The 20,584-nt window shown below is 38.8% G+C and overlaps 1 long non-coding RNA gene across 1 annotated transcript; it reads right to left on the bottom strand.

Annotated features, from left to right (window-relative positions):
- Positions 1-905: 905 nt before the first annotated feature.
- LOC122448489 lies at positions 906-20,531 on the bottom strand. Its single transcript, XR_006271634.1, has 3 exons — positions 20,294-20,531; positions 10,513-10,610; positions 906-1,154 (listed from the first exon to the last, which is right to left on the bottom strand). It is a non-coding gene; the product is annotated as an uncharacterized LOC122448489 (long non-coding RNA).
- Positions 20,532-20,584: the final 53 nt, after the last annotated feature.

Raw genomic sequence — 20,584 nt, 5'->3', positions numbered from 1 at the left:
TCCTTACCATCTGGGTCTAACCATTTGGGTACTTGAGTGTCCACATGGCATGGTAGCTGGCTTCTTTCAGAGTGAGTAGACCAAGAGAGAAACTGTAATGCCTTTTATGACCTTGTCTTGGAAGTCACACATCATTACTCCTGTCATCATGTATTTGTCAGAAGCAAGAAACTAAGTTTATCTCACACACAAGGGCAGACAAATTAGACTTCACTCTCTGAAGGGAGGAGTGTCAAAGAATTTGTGGACATATTTTGAAAACCATCACATCATGTGATATGGTCTAATAAAATTGGTGACATGAGTGGCTTCTGGGCAAAAGTTTTAAGAGCCAGTGAGTGGTTTGCCTGCTTCTTTTCCCTCATACATAAAACTGGCAATATTTCAGTTAGAAGACCTGGATCCTGGAGTAAAGATGATGTGAAGCTGAGCTTTTATTATCCACTGTTAAGTATGTTAGGTATAGTACAAAGTACTTAACAAGTAGTATCACAATAATTATTTATAGCAATGGTAAATATTATTATCCACAATTTTAGAAGAAATAGATATTTCAACTTTTCCTGATATTCTTGACATGATTCACTTTGCCATATCTATTTTTTTCTTTTACTGAAAGCACTTTTCACCTTCTAAGAAACTGTATTTTGTTTATAGTTTATATCATTTTGTTTATTGTCTGTCTTGCTGTTGTTCAGTCGCTTAGTCATGTCTGACTCTGTGACCCAATAAGACTGCAGCACTCCAGGCTTCCCTATACTTCATTATCTCCCAGAGTTTGCTCAAACTCATATCCATTAAGTTGATGATGTTATCCAACCATCTCATCCTCTATTGCTCCCTTCTCTTCCTCCCCTCAATCTTTCAAAGAATCAGGGTCTTTTCCAATAAGTCAGTTCTTCACATTAGGTGGCCAAAGTATTGGAGCTTCAACTTCAGCATCAGTCCTTCCAATGAGTATTCAGGGTTGATTTCCTTTAGGATTGACTGATCTGATCTTCATCTTCTCCAGCACCACAGTTCTGTCTAGCCTTACAAAAATGTAAGTTCCACAAGGACACGGAGGGGAATTCCCTGGTGGTCCAGTGGTTAGGACTCCACATTTCCACTGTAGGGGGCATCAGTTGGATCCCTGACTGGGGAACTAAGATCTCCTAAGACCAAAAAACAAAACAAAAGAAAGAAACAAGGTCAGGGGTCTTTGTTTTGTTCACTGATGTATCCCAATGTAAAGAACAGTGCCTGAATATAAATACTTACTGAAGGTTGATTTTCAGTCCCAATTCTCTCCCTGGACACTGTTTCAGTTTGTCTACATATTTTCTAATGGTAATACTCCAACTGAGGTCTGATAAGCATAGGCTGTTTCTTACTAGTTGTGCTCTCAGCAGCTAACCATATTTCCAAGTTCTCACTTAAGTCTCCAATAAATCTATTGATTATGACCAATATCCTCATGCTATCCTCTAACTGTGATGGGTTTTAAGTTGTGACAAATGACCAAAGATAGGCTCATTCTACTGGAAATTTCTATATTATCTTGGGTCTCTCTTTATCACCCTTGTGTGTGTGTGTGTGTGTGTGTGTGTGTGTGTGTGTGAGAGAGAGTCACCCTTATCCCTTCAAAATCACAAAATATCTGTCCTATTTTTATTCCTCTAGGGTTCTAAAATGGCTTTTTGTGCATTTCTTCCTAGGTAACATTTGTGCATTTTAATAAATACCTTGATCCCAGATTGTTGAGCTAGTGGTCAGAAGTTTAGAAAACAGGGCAAGTCAATGAGGAAGTTATTACTGGGCAACCAGGCCACTGTGGAAGCGACAAAATTGTTGCTGCCTGGCATTCACAATCATTCTCAGGGAATGTGCAGTAAAAGTTTCCAAACATGTTTCTAAATGTCATAAAACATACTTTTACAAAATTCAGTCTCTTTCACTCAATTAAAAAATTTAAACTAACAGAGAAACATTAAAAGCAAAACTTTTTGTTCTTAGCCCATAAAACTCAGGAGCAGAATCTGTTCTTTCTCCAAAAACAAATGCAATAACTTAAACCTGTCTGCAAAAGGAACAAAAGGTAGAGAAACTGTGTTCTGTTCACTGACATCCCTTAATATTATTATGTGTGGAACAATCTTATGGTCTTATCTGAGGCTATACCAAGGAACAAAGCGAAAAAAACATAGAAATGAAGTTAATGTGGTGGCATAAAGAGAAGAAACGACCAGAAGATTGAAGAGCTTGAATCCTATTTCTGCTTTGCTACTATCTAAATCTATGACATGTACAAACTGCTTCACTTCTCTGGATCTCCATTTATCTGTAAGATGTTAAGGTTAGAAAAGATGGCTTAGAAAGTCCTCTGGCTTTTTAATACTAACAAAAAGAGGTATACACAAATTTTCTAGTATGGAAGAAAAGGACCAGTGGTGTGCTGGTAAATGCTGATAAAAATACAAACATTTAATAATAACTGGCTCTCTGGTGGAAAAAAAAAACAACCCTTTATTTTGTTATGCAATGGAACAGTGGTGGGAATATTTCTACCATGGTCAGTTTTCAAGTTACCAATGGTTTATTAGCCCATCAGCAAAATTCCTAAAAATTTATTAATTAGCATTTAGAGTCTAGTAAGAACAGCTCTAACACACCACTAATGTAAGAGTTGGACCATAAAGAAAGCTGAGCACCGAAGAATTGATGCTTTCAAATCGTGGTGCTGGGAGAACACTCAGCAAGGAGATCAAATCAGTCAATCCTAAAGGAAATCAACTGAATATTCACTGGAAGAACTGAAGCTGAAGCTTCAATACTTTGGCCACGTGATGCAAAGAACCAACTCATTGGAAAAGACCTGATGCTGAGAAAGATTGAGGGCAGGGAGGAGAAGGAGGCAACAGAGGATGAGATGGTTAGATAGCAACACGAATTTAACGGACATGAATTTGAGCAAACCCTGGGAGACAATGAAGGAAAGGGAAGCCTGGAGTGCTGCAGTTTACAGGGTTGCAAAGAGTTGGATACGACTTAGCAACTGAACAACAACACACAATAAAACAGGACTCAATTTATTATTTTGCCTATTCATTCATTCAGCAACAATCACTGAGCATTTATTATGTGCAAGGCATTAAACTAACTGGAATACAAAGCTGTGTAAAATCTGGCTCTCGTCCCAAGAGGTTTAGATTCTAGTAAACAGGAAATGAACACAGACAACTCTACTGCTACAAAGAACATGACAAATAACATAAAGCAAGCAGGAATAAGTAAAGTACTACTAAGGTTCAGCAGAAAAAGAGACTATTGAGGTTATTGAGTGAAAGGGAACTTGAGGAAGGAAAAGAGATTTCTTAAAAAGAAAAAGACGATTTAAAGGTATTTCTTTGTTCATTTAAAAGACTTTTCTAGGGAATTCTCATGGTTTCGAGGTTCCACTGCAGGGAAGTGGAACTAAGATCCCACATGCTATGCAGTACAGCCTGGGGTTGGGAGGTGGGGGAAGAGTTATCTAATAGAAGAGAAGTAACACTATGTTGGGAAATCAAGAACCAGATAAATACTTAAAGGAAGCTAAAAATAAAAGAGTCTAAGAAGTGATTCTACATGTGGGAGGACAATAAAAGCTACCAGGTCAGATGGCTCCACCAAAAACAATCTTACACTGGAATGACTTTAGCACCATCAAAAAGGAATCGGAGTACAATTTAGGAAGGGAGCTATTAAGAGAGCTTTGAATAATTTCAAAGGAACCCAACTTTTATAGTTTAAAATTTTACAGTTTCATAAACTATGATTTTGCAGTTTAGAACTTCATTCTGTAGTTCTTAAAACTGTACAGCCAATAATCACCAGGAAATCAAGGACAGTAAGGAGTCTAGAGATAACTAAAGGTGGCCCAAACTTTACATGTAGGGAAAAGTGATTCCCAGAAATTATAGCCCAGTTAGTGACTTTAATTCTCTGCTGCATTCTAAAATTAAACAGATAATTTATGAACACTTGGAGGAAGGTAAAATAGAGTTAATGAGCATGAGTTAACTAAAACAAGTCATACCAAATGAGTTACATTTCTTGATATGGGTGGCAAACAATTAGATGAAGTACATCCTCCTATAGATATGATGCATCCTTCTTTCAGGTTCATATTTGACAGATTATCTCATAGTAACAGTGGTGATACAAAGGAGAAATAATTGCTACTTAAGGATTAAAATTAGTTGAATTTTCAGTTGCCTGAATAGTTGTTGATGGAAGGATTGTGTGAACTTAAACAAAGGTCTATAGTAATGAACCACACTTGGCTTTGCCCCTTCAACATTTTTATCAACAAATTAGAGAAAAGCATATAATCTATGCCTACAAAATTAATGTATAACACGAAGACAGGAGATGCTACTAAAATGATGAATTAACAGAACCAGACTGGAAAAAAAATCTTCAAAGGCTGAAATAGCAGTATGATACAACTACTATCAAAAGGGAGGGGGAGTTATATTTAAAGGAGGTATAATATCTGGGAACTAATCAGCGCATACCTGGAAGTGATATTTAGTTACTTAATCTCTTTGAGCTCATTATCTCACTTGTGAAATGGGGCTAAGTATATATTTCACAAGATTAGGAAAATAATATATTAAGGAGCTTAGAAGTGTTCAAAAGGAAGCATTCAATAAATATTAGCTATAGTATGTGTGCATCCTCAGATGCTCAGTCGTGTATGACTTTGTGACCCCATGGACTGTAGTCTGCCAGGCTCCTCTGTCCATGGGATTTTCTAGGCAAGAGTACTGAAGTGGGTTGCCATCTCTTTCTCCAGGGAGGGATCCCCTTTGATCCTCCAGGGATCAAACCCATGTTTCTTGGGGCTCCTGCATTGGCAGGTGGATTCTTTACCACTGAGACACCCAGGAAGCCAGTTACCTATAATAACATAGCTTTAATTGAAAAAATTATACTGTTCTAAAACATAAAAAATGGTTACTTTTATAAATTCAAGATCCATTATTTAATGGGCATTTTAATTTAATTTTTATTTTCCAAAAGTGTATTTTAATTTGCCAGAGGTGAGCTAAAGTTCTAATATTCTAGGTATTATTGAACAGATTGAGTCTCACTGTACTTTTCAAGATCATAAAAAGTCTCTTTATATCTCTCTCACTAGGCTTCATCTTTCTATGTTACAATTTTATTTGTTTAGATGAGTCAAAAATTCTTTTGTTAATACTCATAAGAACATGGATATGAGTAAGAACAGTAGTTAAGTTTGCCAAATCTTTGGGGGTACTCCAGTGTTTTAGTTAAAAATCTTTCTTTTTTATAAAAATACAAACCATTATGGGAATTCCTGGTGGTCCAGTGGTTAAGACTCCACGCTTTCAATGCAGGAGGCACGGGTTTGATCCCTGGTCAGGAAACTAAGATCCTACATGCCATCCCTCATGATGTGCAGCATGGTCAAAAATTTAAAAAACAACAGCAACAAAATACATATATATATCATTAAGGAACTCCTTCTTTGGAAGAAGAAAGAAAGACTGTTCTGTTTTTACTTTATTGTTTAGGTCCAACTTAAGCCTAAATTTAACAATGAAAATAGAATTTTCCTGAAACATATGGGACATCTTGTCTTTTCTAAACAGGGAATTACAAGACAAACATTTAATGACAAACATTCTCTTCACAATACCAGTCAATAAATTTCTGACAACACTGATTTGGTGCCTATTAGAGGGAGAGAATAACAATAATAGAATGTGGGAAATTTCAGAAGCAAAAATATAGTTGGTACTTTTAAAGTTCTTATAATTTAATAGAGGAGAATGAATAATCCTTAATAAATACACTGGGGCATACTTACTATTAGAGGGATTTAGCCTGAAATGATTCTTCTCGAACATTTTCCATTGCAATTTAGCTTCTGGAGTAAACAGAAGAAATGGGAGGGCCAGAAACAAGATATTCCTAGGGTCACAGAGCCAGCAAGTCATAGAAAGGGGATTTAAACCTAGGTCTCCTAATTCCACACATGAGACAGTCTCACAGCATTAATCTTGAGGATACATCTTTTTGAAATAATATGACATTCATTTATGACATTCATTTTCACAACTAAAAGAAAAAAAGCCAGTAAGACTGATTAGAACTCAGAGGATAGTAATGCTCCAGCATTCCACTTAATTTTTCTCATTTTGGGAGAAGGTAGCACCTGTGACACCACAAACTAAAGGCGTGACACTTTTAAAAACTGGTCTAAATATAGGGTTTTATTCTTTTCAAATATCTGGGGTGATTACTTTGTAGTATTCTCCCAGGACTTCTCTATAAAGAAAACTCATAATGTCATTTCATATCATAGGTCTGGATAGACACTAAAGATTTTCTTTCTCTCTCTCCTTCTCTTCCTTTGATATTTTTGATGTTTATCAAGGTAATACATGCAAATACTTTAAGTCTTTGGTTAAAAAAAAAAGTCTTGTTTAAGTCTTTGGTTAAAAAAAAGTCTCGTGGAACGACAAGTCTCATAACAAAGCACAATGGGAATATATTTTAACACACATACAGTCTTAAAAAAAAAAAGTGGTGGCCTCACGAAAGCTTGAGATACCCTCCCAGATTTATTCGCTGGCTTTTTTTTTTTCATGTTTACCAACATTTTCCCAAATTAAATATTTTTACTGCTACTTTTTGTAAATTTTTAACAGTACCTAATAGAAAAGATAAAGATCTTAAAGATCCAACACTACATTTTTCCTCCCTTCAGCCTCTCAATATTGTTATATCACAATATTTTAAATTAAATCAGTGTTTCATGTTAACCTTATTATGACTCTTGCGTGTTTTCCTTCTGGATCAGTTAACTGAATTATGATTACATTTCCTTTCTTATGCAACTTTTTGTCTTACAATTAATAGTTGCCTCAGTTTTCTGTTTGACAAAATTTCTGCATCATTATCACTGTCTCAGACTTTTCAACAGAAAAGTAAAAATGAATTATTTTCAACTCAACCATGGAAAAACTCCCATGGAGCACTCCTTCCTTCAGTCTGGACTATCCCTCACTAGGTCTGCTCTATACAATTGTGTCTTAGAACTTCCTTTTGCCTTTCCTAGGTTGATCCCCTCTTTCCTAAAATCTGTTACCTTTGTCATTGTTTCAGTAGAGCACATCCTCCAGTAGTGCCCCAGGAAAAGTGGGGGTTAGTAAATATTTTATCGCATTCAAGAAAATATCTTTAATTGTCCCTCACATTTGATTGATAACATGATTTAGTATAGAATTACAGGTTGAAAATAATTTTCTCTCAGAATTTTGAAAGCGCTGTTTGTTTTCTAACCACTACTGTCAATATTAAGAAACACGCTATTCTCATTACCTACTCTTTTATGAATAATCCATTCCCCTTTCCCCACTTCCTCTTCATCTCCTGTCCACAAGATTTTTGAAGCTTCTCTTTAACCCTTGTGTTTAGAAATTCCACGACAATGTGACATAGTACTTTTGATTTTTTTCCCTTCATTATGCTGGGCACTCAGCAGTTTCTGTCAGTCTGGAAACTCATGTCCTTCAGTTATCAGAGATCTTGTAATTTCTTTGATGATTTCCATCCCTTCATTTCTTCTCCATTCCTAAAACTCCAGTTAGCCTAGTGTTGGACTTTATGGATTCATTCTCCAATTGTTTTAACTTCTTTATGTTCTATTTTTCTGACAGATTTCCTCAATTTTATATATTAATACTTCTATTAATTATTTTTGCTACTTAAAAACTTTCCCAGAGCTATTATTCTCTGCTCCTTTTTTGGGGAGGAGCATCCTGTCTTTGCTTGATAGGTGCACTATTTCACACTATCAGAGGCAGAAGATGATTATTGTTTTAAAAAAATATCCTTCTGTTTTCCATATTGCCTGTTTTCCATTTCGATTTGCTGCTCTTTCTTGGTGAAGGTTTATCTCAACTATCTGGTGATCCTTTGCTGTCCTTTCATATTTAAAAGTGTGTCATTACAAAGGTATTGGGAAGGTCTATGTTAACTGGAAGAGTCTGTCAGCTGGTGGGTTTCATTGCAGGTTAATAAAGTGGGGATATATGTTTTTTTGGGGAGACCCTCAATCATTCTTCACAGATATTTCTTCTGGGATTATTCAATTTTAGGTTTCTCTCAAAACTAATTCTCAGCTATCCCGCCTGGAGAATATAAGCCTTGCTGTCAGCATCCTTGGAGTGAAATAGAGCAAGAGGGCTGGGCAAGTTTCATCATTCAGCATGTAGGTATCCCTCTGATCTCTGTTTTCAGTGTGGTATCCTACAGTCTCCTCAGCTGTGATCTTTAACTGGTATCCCAGTCTGGAGATTTTTAAACTCAATTTTTCACAGAATAAACCAGGGAGATAGAGGAGTAATTGCCTAACTAAGCAGGATGAGGAAGGGGCCTCACAGTCCAACTTCTTTTTTTTTTTTTATAGTCCAACTTCTTAAATAGACTTTTGGCCAATCCTCCACTTTTTAGACCACTGCATGTCTCTGATGCTACAGTATCTTTCATTCCTGGTGTCTCAGTGTTCTGCAATGAGAACCTGCTTGCCTCTTGTTAGTATACCCCTCCTAAATATTTGGAATTCTGTTTCCTCAGCTCAACCTTCCAACTTCCAAACTGCTATCGATATCCCTCATCTGCTGTCATCTTTCTTATTCCCTTTCTTTGTGGACTGATAACATTAAAAATATTAACTCATCATTTTAGTGAATGCGGGAGAGAATAGGGATGAAGACGTGTTTAATCTGTTCTTGTACATTGAGAATTGCAGAACTGACAAGATGCTCACTCTTTTGCTCCCATAAAAAAATGTCAGAACCAGAAAACTCAGAGAGAGATAAAATTCCGTATCATGAAGGTGATACGGAAAAAATATGGGTCTGAGAACTGCAGTATCTATTTTCAAGTCCTGGTATTATTATTTATTGATTGGTTGATGTTAGTTAAGTTACAAATGTTTCATCATCTGTAAACTGGTGATAATCATCCCTATCACAGCCTATCTTACTTGCAATGACTAAGATAACTGATATAAATGTATGAATATACATAAAATATATAACATTTATCATTAACTTGGCATAGTCAAATATATTTTGAGAGGCAGTGTAACAGAGTAGAAAGAGTATGGACTTCAGAGTCAATACAGACCTAGATTTGATTGCATCTCTGTCATTCATTGTGTGATCTTGGGTAAGTAACTTAACCTCTCAGCTTCATTTCCCCTGTTTATAAAATGAGTATGATATTATGAACCTGACAACACTGTAGTGAAGATTAAATGAGATAATGCATGTAACATGGGCTTCCCAGGTGGTACTAGTGGTAAAGAACTCGCCTGTCAATGCAGGAGACATAAGAGACGTGGGTTCAATCTCTGGTTCGGGAAGATCCCCTGGAGAAGGAAATGGCAACCCACTCCAGTATTCTTGCCTGGAGAGTTCCATGGACAGAGCAGCCTGGCGGGCTACAGTCCATGGGTTGCAAAGAGTTGGACATGACTGAGCGACTAACACACAGTGCTAAACCACATTAGTAATTAGGATCTGAAGTCACCAATAGTCCTCATAAAAGCTTTTTATTTGCTCTTTTCCCAGGACCAAATTATAAGGTGAGCAGCCCAAGTTGAAAGAGCCCAGCATACATATTCTTTGAAGTGGTAATAGGTTATTACTGAGACCTCTTTAAGGATATTTTGTTATGAAGTAAGACATAAAATTTGTAATGAATATTAAAGGAGACCAGGGACTTTGGAACACTGGAACTACTACTCAAAAAATTATCTTAAGAGTTATAGTTTTTTTTTCCCCCCTTATTTGATCCTTATATAAACCCAGAAGCTTGGAAGGCTTTATCATCCTGTTTAAAGATGAAAAAATCAAGGCATGAGTGAAAAAGTGACTTGCTCAAGGTTCATTAGTCATCAAGGAACAATCAGCAACTCCAACCTTGGACTTTTGACTCCCTACTCAGGGCTCTCTTTTTAAAAAAGAAGTTCTAGTTAAATACACATAAAATATACCATCTTAATAATCTTTTGTGTACAATTAAGTACATTCACCTTGTTGTGCAACTAATTTCTATAACTCTTTTTCATCCCGCAAAACTGAAACTCTATACCCACTAAACAACAATTCCCATTCTCCCTCATTCCCCAGACTCTGGCAACCACCATTCTACTTTCTATGAATTTGATGACCCTAGGTGCTACATATAAACTGCTATCTTTTTGTGACTGGCTTATTTCACTTATATAATGTCCTCAAGGTTCATCCATGGTATAGCATGTCAGAATTTCCTTCTTTTTAAGGCTGAATAATATTCCATTACATGTATATACCACATTTTGTTTATTTATTCATGAATGGACATCTAGGTTGCCTGGCTCTTTGGCTATTGTGAATAATGCTATTGATTCCTGGGTCGGGAAGATCCCCTGGAGGAGGGCATGGCAACCCACTCCAGTATTCTTACCTGGAGAATCCTATGAACAGAGGAGCCTGGCAGGCTACAGTCCACAGGTCACAAAGAGTCGGACACAACTGAAGCAAGTGAGCACAGCACAGTACACACTGGAATACAAATATCTCTTTGTGAATCTGATTTCAATTATTTTGGATATATGCCCACAATTGTATTGCTGTACCATATGATAATACTATTTTCAATTTCTTGAGAAACCACCATATTGTTTTGGGGAACAGCTATACATAGTGGCTGCACCACTTTACACTCTAACCAAAAAGTACACAAAGGTTCCAACTTCTCCACATTATTTTTTTTTCCCTAATAGCTATTCTAGTGGGTGCAAGGTGGTAACTCACCGTGGTTTTCTTAAGAGTTTTGAAGTCTTCTGTAGAGATGCCAACACACTAAGTAACCCCAAGTCATATTACAACACAATTTACAGCATTAACATCCTACTAGATTTAAAACACTGTAGGAGGCAACAGTACATAGTCATTGTCTTCAAGGATTTTATAATCTAGCTGGAAAGATTATAAAATTATTTATATGCAGTTAAAAATAAACAGCAGTGCAAATAGCATAGTCTTCGTCTGTGTGCTCAGTTGCTCTGTCATGTCTGCCTCTTTTGTGACCCCATGAACTGTAACCTGTCAGGCTCCTTCTGTCGATGGAATTTTCAAGGCAAGAATACTGGAGTGGGCTGCCATTTCCTTTCTCCAGGGGACCTTTCCAATCCAGGGATTGAACCCACATCTCTTCTATCTCCTCCACTGGCAAGCAGATTCTTGACCACTGTGCCACCTTGGAAGTTCATAGTCTATATGATGAGTATTGTCATGAAAATAGAGAAGGGTAAAATTATAATAGGTTGAGCTGATTAGAAAAGGCTTTAAAGAGCACCTCAAACATTTTAAAAGACAGGGTTTAAATTATGAGATACTTTATATTATTATTTCATTTTTTAATTTATGCATTCTTTCAACAAACATTTATTGTGCTCCACAATAAGGGCTAAATACCGTGCTGGGTGTTGGGTTCCTCTCAAGAGCAAGGGAGAAATAAGATGTGATAATCCAAGGTGCTGACCAAGTACATGGTACACGAAATCAATCCTTTCTAAGGGCCGGCTGATGTACCAAAAAGACTGTTATCACCTACTTTTACAATGATTCACAAAGAGAGTATGAGAAGCACATTTCTTTCCAGACGATGTTCATACCCAATTATTTCAAACGGAATACAGCTGGGAAGTTTCCTATTCTCTCTTGGGAAGAGGGCAACATTCAAGACTAAGACTTTGTAAACTAGTTATGAGTGCTCATACCTATCATCCCATTTGGGTTCTTGCATTCACAAACATGTGCTGGCATCACGAAAGCAAAGAAAGATGAATAAGACACAGATCTTGCCCTCTAGGATCTCAAAGACCGCCACAATATGATATTATAAGGGCTGTAATAGAGTAATGAGAGAACTTCCCTGCTCCCCCCAACTCCAAGAAAATCATGTGTGTTTGTTTGTGCTTAGTTGTGTCCGACTCTGACTCCAGACTGTAGCCTGCTAGGTTCCTCTGTCCATGGGATTTTCCCAGCAAGAATACTGGAGTGGGTTGCTATTTCCTCCTCCAGGGGATCTTTCCAGCTCAGGAATCAAAGCTTTGTCTCCTGCATTGCAAGTGGTTTCTTTACCACTGAGCTACTGGGAAAGCGCGAGGAAATCAACATAGGCTTCCTTTAAAACACAACATCTAAGCTGAATCTTGGTTTCCACAGTGGCTCAGTGGTAAGGAATTTTCTGCAATGCAGGAGATGTGGGTTTGATCCCTAGGTCGGGAAGGTCACCTGTAAAAGGAAATGGCAACCCACCCCAGTATTCTTGCCTGGGAAATCCTAATCCATGGGGTCGCAAGAGAGTCAGACATGACTGGGCGACTAAACAACAAGTTGAATCTTAAAGGATGGCAGGAGGAGTTAATCAGATGGGAAGAGAAGGGATGAACATTCCTAGTCAGGAGAACAGCATGTTCAAGGAACATTAAGCGATTTAGTGGAGCTGCACCTTAAAATACATGATTGCAAAAAAAATTAAATAAATAAAAAAATAAAATAAAATAAAATACATGATTGCTATTGTTGTTCAGTCACTAAGCCATGTCCCACTCTTTGCAACCCCATGGATTGCAGCATGCCAGACTTCCCTGTCCTTCACTATCTCCCTGAGTTTGCTCAAACTCATATTTGTTGAGTTGGTGATGCCATCCAACCATCTCATCTTTTGTCACTCCCTCCTCCTCTTGCCCTCAATCTTTCCCAGCATCAGGGTCTTTTCCAATGAGTCAGCTCTTTCCATCAGGTGGCCAAAGTATTGAAACTTCAGCATCAGTTCTTCCACTGAATATTTGGGGTTGACCTTCTTTAAGATTGACAGGTTTGATCTCTTTGTTGTCCAAGGGACTCTCAAGAGTCTTCTCCAACACCACAGTTTGAAAGCCTCAATTCTTCCACACTCAGCCTTCTTTATGGTCCAACTCTCACAATTCATGATGAGGAACAGTAAGAAGGATAGTGAGTAGAGAGATGAGGGGAGCTGGAGAGGTAGACTGTGAACAAATAATATACTGAAGGTAACAGAGAATTTACTGGTTTCTAGGAAGGGGAGGAGCACAATTTGTTGTTGTTTTTAAGAAAACTCTGAAAGCTTCCCTGGTGAGTCAGACCGTAAATAATATGCCTGCAATGCAGGACACTGGGGTTTGATTCCTGGGTCGGTAAGATCCCTGGAGAAGGGAATGGCAACCTACTCCAGTGTCCTTGTTTGGAGAATCCCATGGACAGAGGAGCCTGTCAGACTACAATCCTTGGGTTCCCAAAGAGTTGGACACAACTGAGCAACTAACATTTTCACTTTCTGCAGTGTATTAGGTTGGTAGAGAATTAACTGCATTGTTGAACTGTGCTGTTTGATATTGGAATACATTCTTAAATAACTGTGGTTATGTTATACATCATTTTAAAGCACATATCTTGCTTTATGTTTTTTTGCTAATGAAATTATTTGCTGTTTATTTTATATTTATTTTAGACTAAGGAAATTATGTTAGACAAAAAGCTAATTCAACCGATTTTCTTATTCCTGTTCAAAATGGGTCGTAAAGCAGCAGAGACAACTTACAACATCAACAACACATTTGGCCAGGGAAGTGCTAATGAACGTACAGTGCAATGGTGGTTCAAGAAGTTCTGCAAAGGAGATGAGAGCCTTGAAGATAAGGAGTGTAGTGGCCAGCCATCAGATGTTGACAATGACAATTGAGAGCCATCACTGAAGCTAGTCCTCTGACAACGACATGAGAAGTTGACCAAGAACTCAACATCAACCATTCTAATGTCATGCAGCTTTTGAAGCAAATTAGAAAGGTGAAAAAGCTCCCTAAATGTGAGCCTCAATGACCTGACCGAAAATCAAAAAAATCATCATTTTGAAGTGTCATTTCCCCTTACTTTAGGCAACAACAAATCATTTCTTGATTGGATTGTAACAGACGTTGAAAAGTGGATTTTATACAATGGCAATGACCAGTTCAGTGCCTGGACAGAGAAGCAGCTCCAAAGCACTTCCCAAAGCCAAACTTACACCAAAAAAAGGTAATGGTCACTGTTTGGTGGTCTGCTGCCTGTCTGACCCACTACAGCTTTCTGAATCCTGACAAAACCATTACATCAGAAGTATGCTTAGCAAATCAAAGAGATGCACCAAAAACGGCAAGGCCTGCAGGTGGCCCTGATGAACAGAATGGGCCCAATTCTTCTCCATGACAACACCCAACCACACGTCACACAACCAATGCTTCAAAAGTTGAACAAATTGCATTACAAAGTTTTGCCTCATCCACCATATTCAACTGACCTCTAGCCAACCAACTACTACTTCTTCAAGCATCTCAACAACTTTTTGCAGAGAAAAAGCTTTCTAAGAGTTTGTCGAATCCCGAAGCATGGATTTTTATGCTACAGGAGTAGACAAACTTATTTCTCATTGGCAAAAATGTGTTTAGGACCATGAATTTTAAATCATTATAACTAAGCTCAAACACATCTTTATTAAACAAAATAGGAACCCTTATAATCAACACATTTTTCCCAACGAGAAATAAGTTTGTTTACTCCTGTAGTGTAAAAATCCATGCTTCAGGATTCAACAAAGTCTTATAAAGTATCTTACCTGCAAAAAGTTGTCGAGATGCTTGAAGTGGTAGTCAGTTACTGGCTAGAGGTCAGATGAATATGGAGGGTGAGGAAAAACTTTGTGTTAAGCACTGTTGTAGGTTTTGGGGACAGAGCTGTGATGAAAAATTTCCTGCCTCCTCCACAGAGTTACATTCTAGCATGGAATATATTTTTTCAGGGACTAAAATATTTGTGTTTGCTGCCCAGATCATTCCCTTCCCCGTGTATATGTTTTAGGAAATCTCTAATTTGTTAATCAAAACATTGTGCATTCAAAGATCAGAAAAAAAGAAGTGGATGGTTTTAAGGTCCATTTCATTCAGGTCCCAGGTAAGCCGTAAGAAGTCATCTATGCTCCAGAAAAAGTGTACTTTTCTACTGAATAGCTTAACAATGTTCTTTGCACTTACAATTTCTCTATCCTGAACTTTGCTAGATGGAAAAACATGGCCAAATCCTGGCAGAGTTCTCTTTCTGGATCCCAAGAGAACCATTTCAATTCTTATACATTCTTTCAGACATATTGTAATATTATTGATTTTAATTATGTAAGGTTCAGTCATTTTTACCATATATGATTAAATAAATGTTCTAATTTCAACTATCTCACTGTCAAAAATGTGTTAAAATTTTGGATACTATTGGATTTTCATCCATAAATTCAATAAATATTCACCAAATATTTAAGTGTCCATAATGAACCTGGCACTCTGCTAAGTGCTGGGGATTTCAAAGTGAATTAGATTTTTTTATCTACCTCAAGCACTACAATACATTATCTTTCACTACATTCTGGTAGCAAAGTAAGATTATTAAATCACAAGTAAAAAACCGACCAATAAATCAAACAAATTGTGATAAGTGTTATGAAGGAAAAACACAAGTTTCAATAACCAAGAAAGAGATGACAATCACCCGGACCAGGCTAGTGGCAGTAGAGACAGAACTGGTTGACTCAGATTTTAGACACTGACTCAATAAGACTTGATAAAGAATTGGATGAAGTGACAAAAAGGAAGGAACTGAGTTAACTTCTGGGTTTCTAACTTAAGCAACTGGGTAGAGAGCAGTGCCTTGTTAATTGAGATGAGGAAGATTTGCAGTGGGAAATACTCAAGTTGTTATAAACACAGTAACTCTGAGACCTCTGTGAGACAAGCAAATGTAAAGAAATATGCACTTGGACCATGAGGCTAGAATTGAGGAGAGGTCTGGGTTGGAAATAATGGGATTTGAGAATCACTAACATAATGATGATTATTTGGAGCCAGTATTTTCATTAAACTAGATTTCTAAATCTGTGACACAATCTCTCATAAGTCATTTCTATGTATGACTAAATAATCAAGAATTCATTTCTGTTAGCATAGTTCTTGAAGGATAAACTACATAAGATTTCTTTGGGTGAGGGCATGGTGCTCACAATACCTTCTGTCTAATACATCAACCCCAAAATAAATTTGAGTTACAAAACGCTTTTCATTACTATCTCAGTGACTTTCTCTTTACTCATCAAAGCTAACTTGTAAAAGTCCCATGTAATGAATGAAAAGAACTGAATAGGTCTGGATTTCTCTATGGATTAGACTTTCTATCTTAATTATGATTTCCATAATTTAAACATCACCTACAGGGGTGTATGGGCTTACTTAAGAAGAGAGAGTACTGAACTAAAGATCATGAGATGTGGGTTCTGTTCAAGTACTGTCATGTTTTAATTTTAAGTCATAGCCTCTATAAGTCTGCTATTTTATGAGTCAAGAGAAGAGACTAAGGAATATTTTAAAGCCTATGAAAACATAAATTTAGTATACAATTGAAGCATTATCATCAGTAGCTTACTACTGGGAAGTTGGAGATCTGGGGTGGTACTGAGCATCAATAATGGCTCAGAGTGAAGATTCCAGTAGGCTGTTCTGGATTTCTCACTACTTTTTTGTAGACTTCATAATTTAGCTTCTGTATCTATAAAATAGGAGAATCACATGATTTCCCTCACCATTATGATAAAAAAATTAATAAATGTCTGTTTCATAATTGCACTCATCTCACATGCTAGTAAAGTAATGCTCAAAATTCTCCAAGCCAGGCTTCAGCAATACGTGAACTGAGAACTTCCAGATGTTCAAGCTGGTTTTAGAAAAGGCAGAGGAACCAGAGATCAAATTGCCAATATCCACTGGATCATCGAAAAAGCAAGAGAGTTCCAGAAAAACATCTATTTCTGCTTTATTGACTACGTCAAAGCCTTTGACTGTGTGGATCACAATAAACTGTGGAAAATTCTGAAAGAGATGGGAATACCAGACCACCTGACCTGCCTCTTCAGAAATCTGTATGCAGGTCAGGAAGCAATAGTTACTACTGGGCATGGACCAACAGACTGGTTCCAAACAGGAAAAGTAGTGTGTCAAGGCTGTACATTGTCACCCTGCTTATTTAACTTATATGCAGAATACATCATGAGAAATGCTGGGCTGGAGGAAGCACAAGCTGGAATCAAGATTGCCAGGAGAAATATCAATAACCTCAGATATGCAGATGACACCACCCTTAAGGCAGAAAGTGAAGAACTAAAGAGCCTCTTGATGAAAGTCAAAGAGGAGAGTGAAAAAGTTGGCTTAAAGCTCATTATTCAGAAAACTAAGATCATGGCATCTGGTCCCATCACTTCATGGCAAACAGATGGGGAAACAGTGGAAACAGTGTCAGACTTCATCTTTTTGGGCTCCAAAATCACTGCAGATGGTGACTGCAGCCATGAAATTAAAAGACGCTTACTCCTTGGAAGGAAAGTTATGACCAACCTAGACAGCATATTAAAAAGCAGAGACATTACTTTGCCAACAAAGGTCCATCTAGTCAAGGCTATGGTTTTTCCAGTAGTCATGTATGGATGTGAGAGTTGGACTATAAAGAAAGCTGAGTGCCGAAGCATTGATGCTTGTGAACTGTGGTGTTGGAGAAGACTCTTGAGAGTCCCTTGGACTGCAAGGAGATCCAACCAGTCCATCCTAAAGGAGATCAGTCCTGAGTGTTCATTGGAAAGATTGATGCTGAAGCTGAAACTCCAATACTTTGGCCACCTGATGCGAAGAGCTGACTCATTTGAAAAGACCCTGATGCTGGGACAGATTGAGAGCAGGAAGAAAAGCGGTTGACAGAGGATGAGATGGTTGGATGGCATCACCAACTCAATGGACATGGGTTTGGGTAGACTCCGGGAGTTGGTGATGGACAGGGAGGCCTGGCGTGCTACAGTTCATGGGGTCGCAAATAGTCAGACACGATTGAGGGACTGAACTGAATTGAACTGATGTTTTACAGATTCCTGGATGAAAGAGGTTAGGAAAATACAAATTACTGTTGTGTTGATGTACTTATTAGCTTAATCTAAGCAGAATCTATCTCTTGGAAAACCTGAAAACACTTAGCTACCACTGCTTTCTGACTTTTGCCTGCTTCCCAGGGATTCTTGGCTTTCCCTAGAAAACAAACTATTACCTTGAGGGTAACCTGAAATCTCTGACAAAAGTCTCTTGCAGGCAGTCAGTTCAGAGAGGCCATATCTGGTACCAGGCTGTAACAGAAAAATCTTTTCACAAAAATGGTCAACACTATTTGCTAAGCAGACCAGCATATTCCAACCAGGGAATGGCAGTACAGTAAGGCCCCATTAAAACTTTGTGTGCCTTTGTTAATGTGAACCAACTTCATTAGGCCAAACTAAGTAACTTAAGAGTGATTGCCTATGAGCTCCTCTCTACTTCTACCTAATTTCTCTTGTTTTTTCCCACTTGTCCTTTCTTTGTCTCAGATCTTCATTCTCCTACTTGAATGGACTTTTCAGAAACTTCGTTCTTCTCTACTGTTTCCTTCTCTCCTCTTCAAGGTCTCCTTGCTCAAAATGATTTGGGTATTGGGCACTGTCATGCCCCAAATATTTTTTACCTCTCAGAGACCAAGAGAATATAAATGGTATTCAACAATGGCTTTCAAGCATAGGTGATTTGGTAACGTCTGGAGACATGGTTGGCTTTCACAATAATGGGAAGGGTGCCACTGGCATCGGTAGACAGAGGTCAGGGATACTGCTAAACACCCCACGCTACACAAAAAACAGCCCACAACAACAAAGAATGGCCTAAAACACTGGTGGTGTTGCTACTGAGAAATCCTGATGTGCAGGATATCAGTAGCTGAAAATTACTGAGGAGGCAGTGCAGCCTCCTTAGGATACAGATTCTCAAGGTGGGAAAGCAACAGCCACTGACATCAGATTGCCTAGACTTGGATCATTCTCACTGAGTTATAGGCTCCTTGGAGGCAGGAGCCTTATTTTACCTACCATGCTTAAATTATGGACTAGTATGCAATGGAGAGCGCAAACCAATTGTGGATTGTCTCACACAGTTGTTTTGAGGCCTCAAGAAGGGAACATATTCTAAGTGATATGAAGCACAGTGAGAGGAAGAAAGTGAAAGTGAAAGTGAAGTGGCTCAGTCTTGTCCGACTCTTTGCGACCAGTGGACTGTAGCCTACCAGGCTCCTCCATCCGTGGGATTCCCCAGGCAAGAATACTGGAGTGGGTTGCCATTTAAGCAGCTCCTAAATAGGGGGAGCTAGGCTAGTGTTATCAACTAGAATATGCTGTCCTACTGAATACAAACAATTTCAGAAAACACCAACCTCAGACAAAGCCACTCTGTGACCATGATGGATCAAGACAAAAACAAAACCACCTCCATAAACTTACTGATTACTAACAAAGAACAAGAACATTGCCCCAACCACACGCACCCACACACACCCACACCTCACACACACACAAAGACCAAATATCCCCCTATCCTGGCTGAGGGACTGCAGCTTCTTAACCAATCACAGCTTTAGCCACTCTTGGTTCTTCTCCCTTTTTCAGGTAAGAATTACTAAAATACCCATCAGAATTACCTCCATCTCCTTAACAGCATCCAACCCAGAGAGAAGGCCTGCTTCCTGGAACCCTCCCCCAAATTACCTAATACAAGCTCCAACCCTGTAAATTCTTTCCAGCACCATCTTCCTGGGATGCCCCCTGTGCCTCAGGCTGTGCCTCCACTCCTTATGAGGAGACAATAAGCCCAGCTTTGTTCAACAATACGAGTGTTCTAGGTGGTCTTCGGCTGGGTGGGGGGGGGGGGGGCGGGCACTGACAATAGTGAGAGCCCCCAAAAGGCTGACTGCTTCTATTATGCCTCAAGGGGAATTGCACCCACGCATTCAAAGTCTTTACAAACAAGGATTTTGAGGTTTCCGGACAGAATGCATCTTGCTAGGCCGTTTCTCCTCATGAGACGTCTCCTTTCCCGTCTACAGGGAGGCTTTTGGTTTCCGACCTCCCAAGTTGAAATCCAGCCTGTTGGGTTCGATTTCTGAAGTAAAACCCCTCCGTGAGGTGAGCGCTTCCACTTCCAACTTCGAGTTACTCAAACACTAGCATACCCCACGGGGACACGGTGGAGGTGGTAGCAGAGAAATTAAAGCCCTAAAGAGTGCATACTACTGAATGCCTCACCCACCTCCCTAACTCAGGAGAAACCGCCCCGAATTCACTCCACAAGAGACGCTGAACAGCCTGGGTTCCCTGCTCCTCCAAAAGCTGAGGTAAGAACAGCCACCGGCAAAATCGAACCTTCCGGGCCGGCTTCCTCAGCGTCGCGCACGCGCAGGGGTCGCTGGGCTGTCGCCGCGCTAGCGCCTGCCTCTTCCGGGCGGACTACAAGTACCAGCTTGCCGGCGCTCGGCGTCGCCTGGTAACTCGCGCCAGTCGGAGCGCGCTAGGTCGGCTTCTCCGCGCGCCTGCGCATTGG

The sequence above is a fragment of the Cervus canadensis genome, chromosome 10 (assembly GCF_019320065.1).
Source record: "Cervus canadensis isolate Bull #8, Minnesota chromosome 10, ASM1932006v1, whole genome shotgun sequence".
Taxonomy (NCBI): domain Eukaryota; kingdom Metazoa; phylum Chordata; class Mammalia; order Artiodactyla; family Cervidae; genus Cervus; species Cervus canadensis.
Note: the sequence above shows the minus strand (reverse complement) of the source record. Positions and strands in the feature narration are given on the sequence as shown.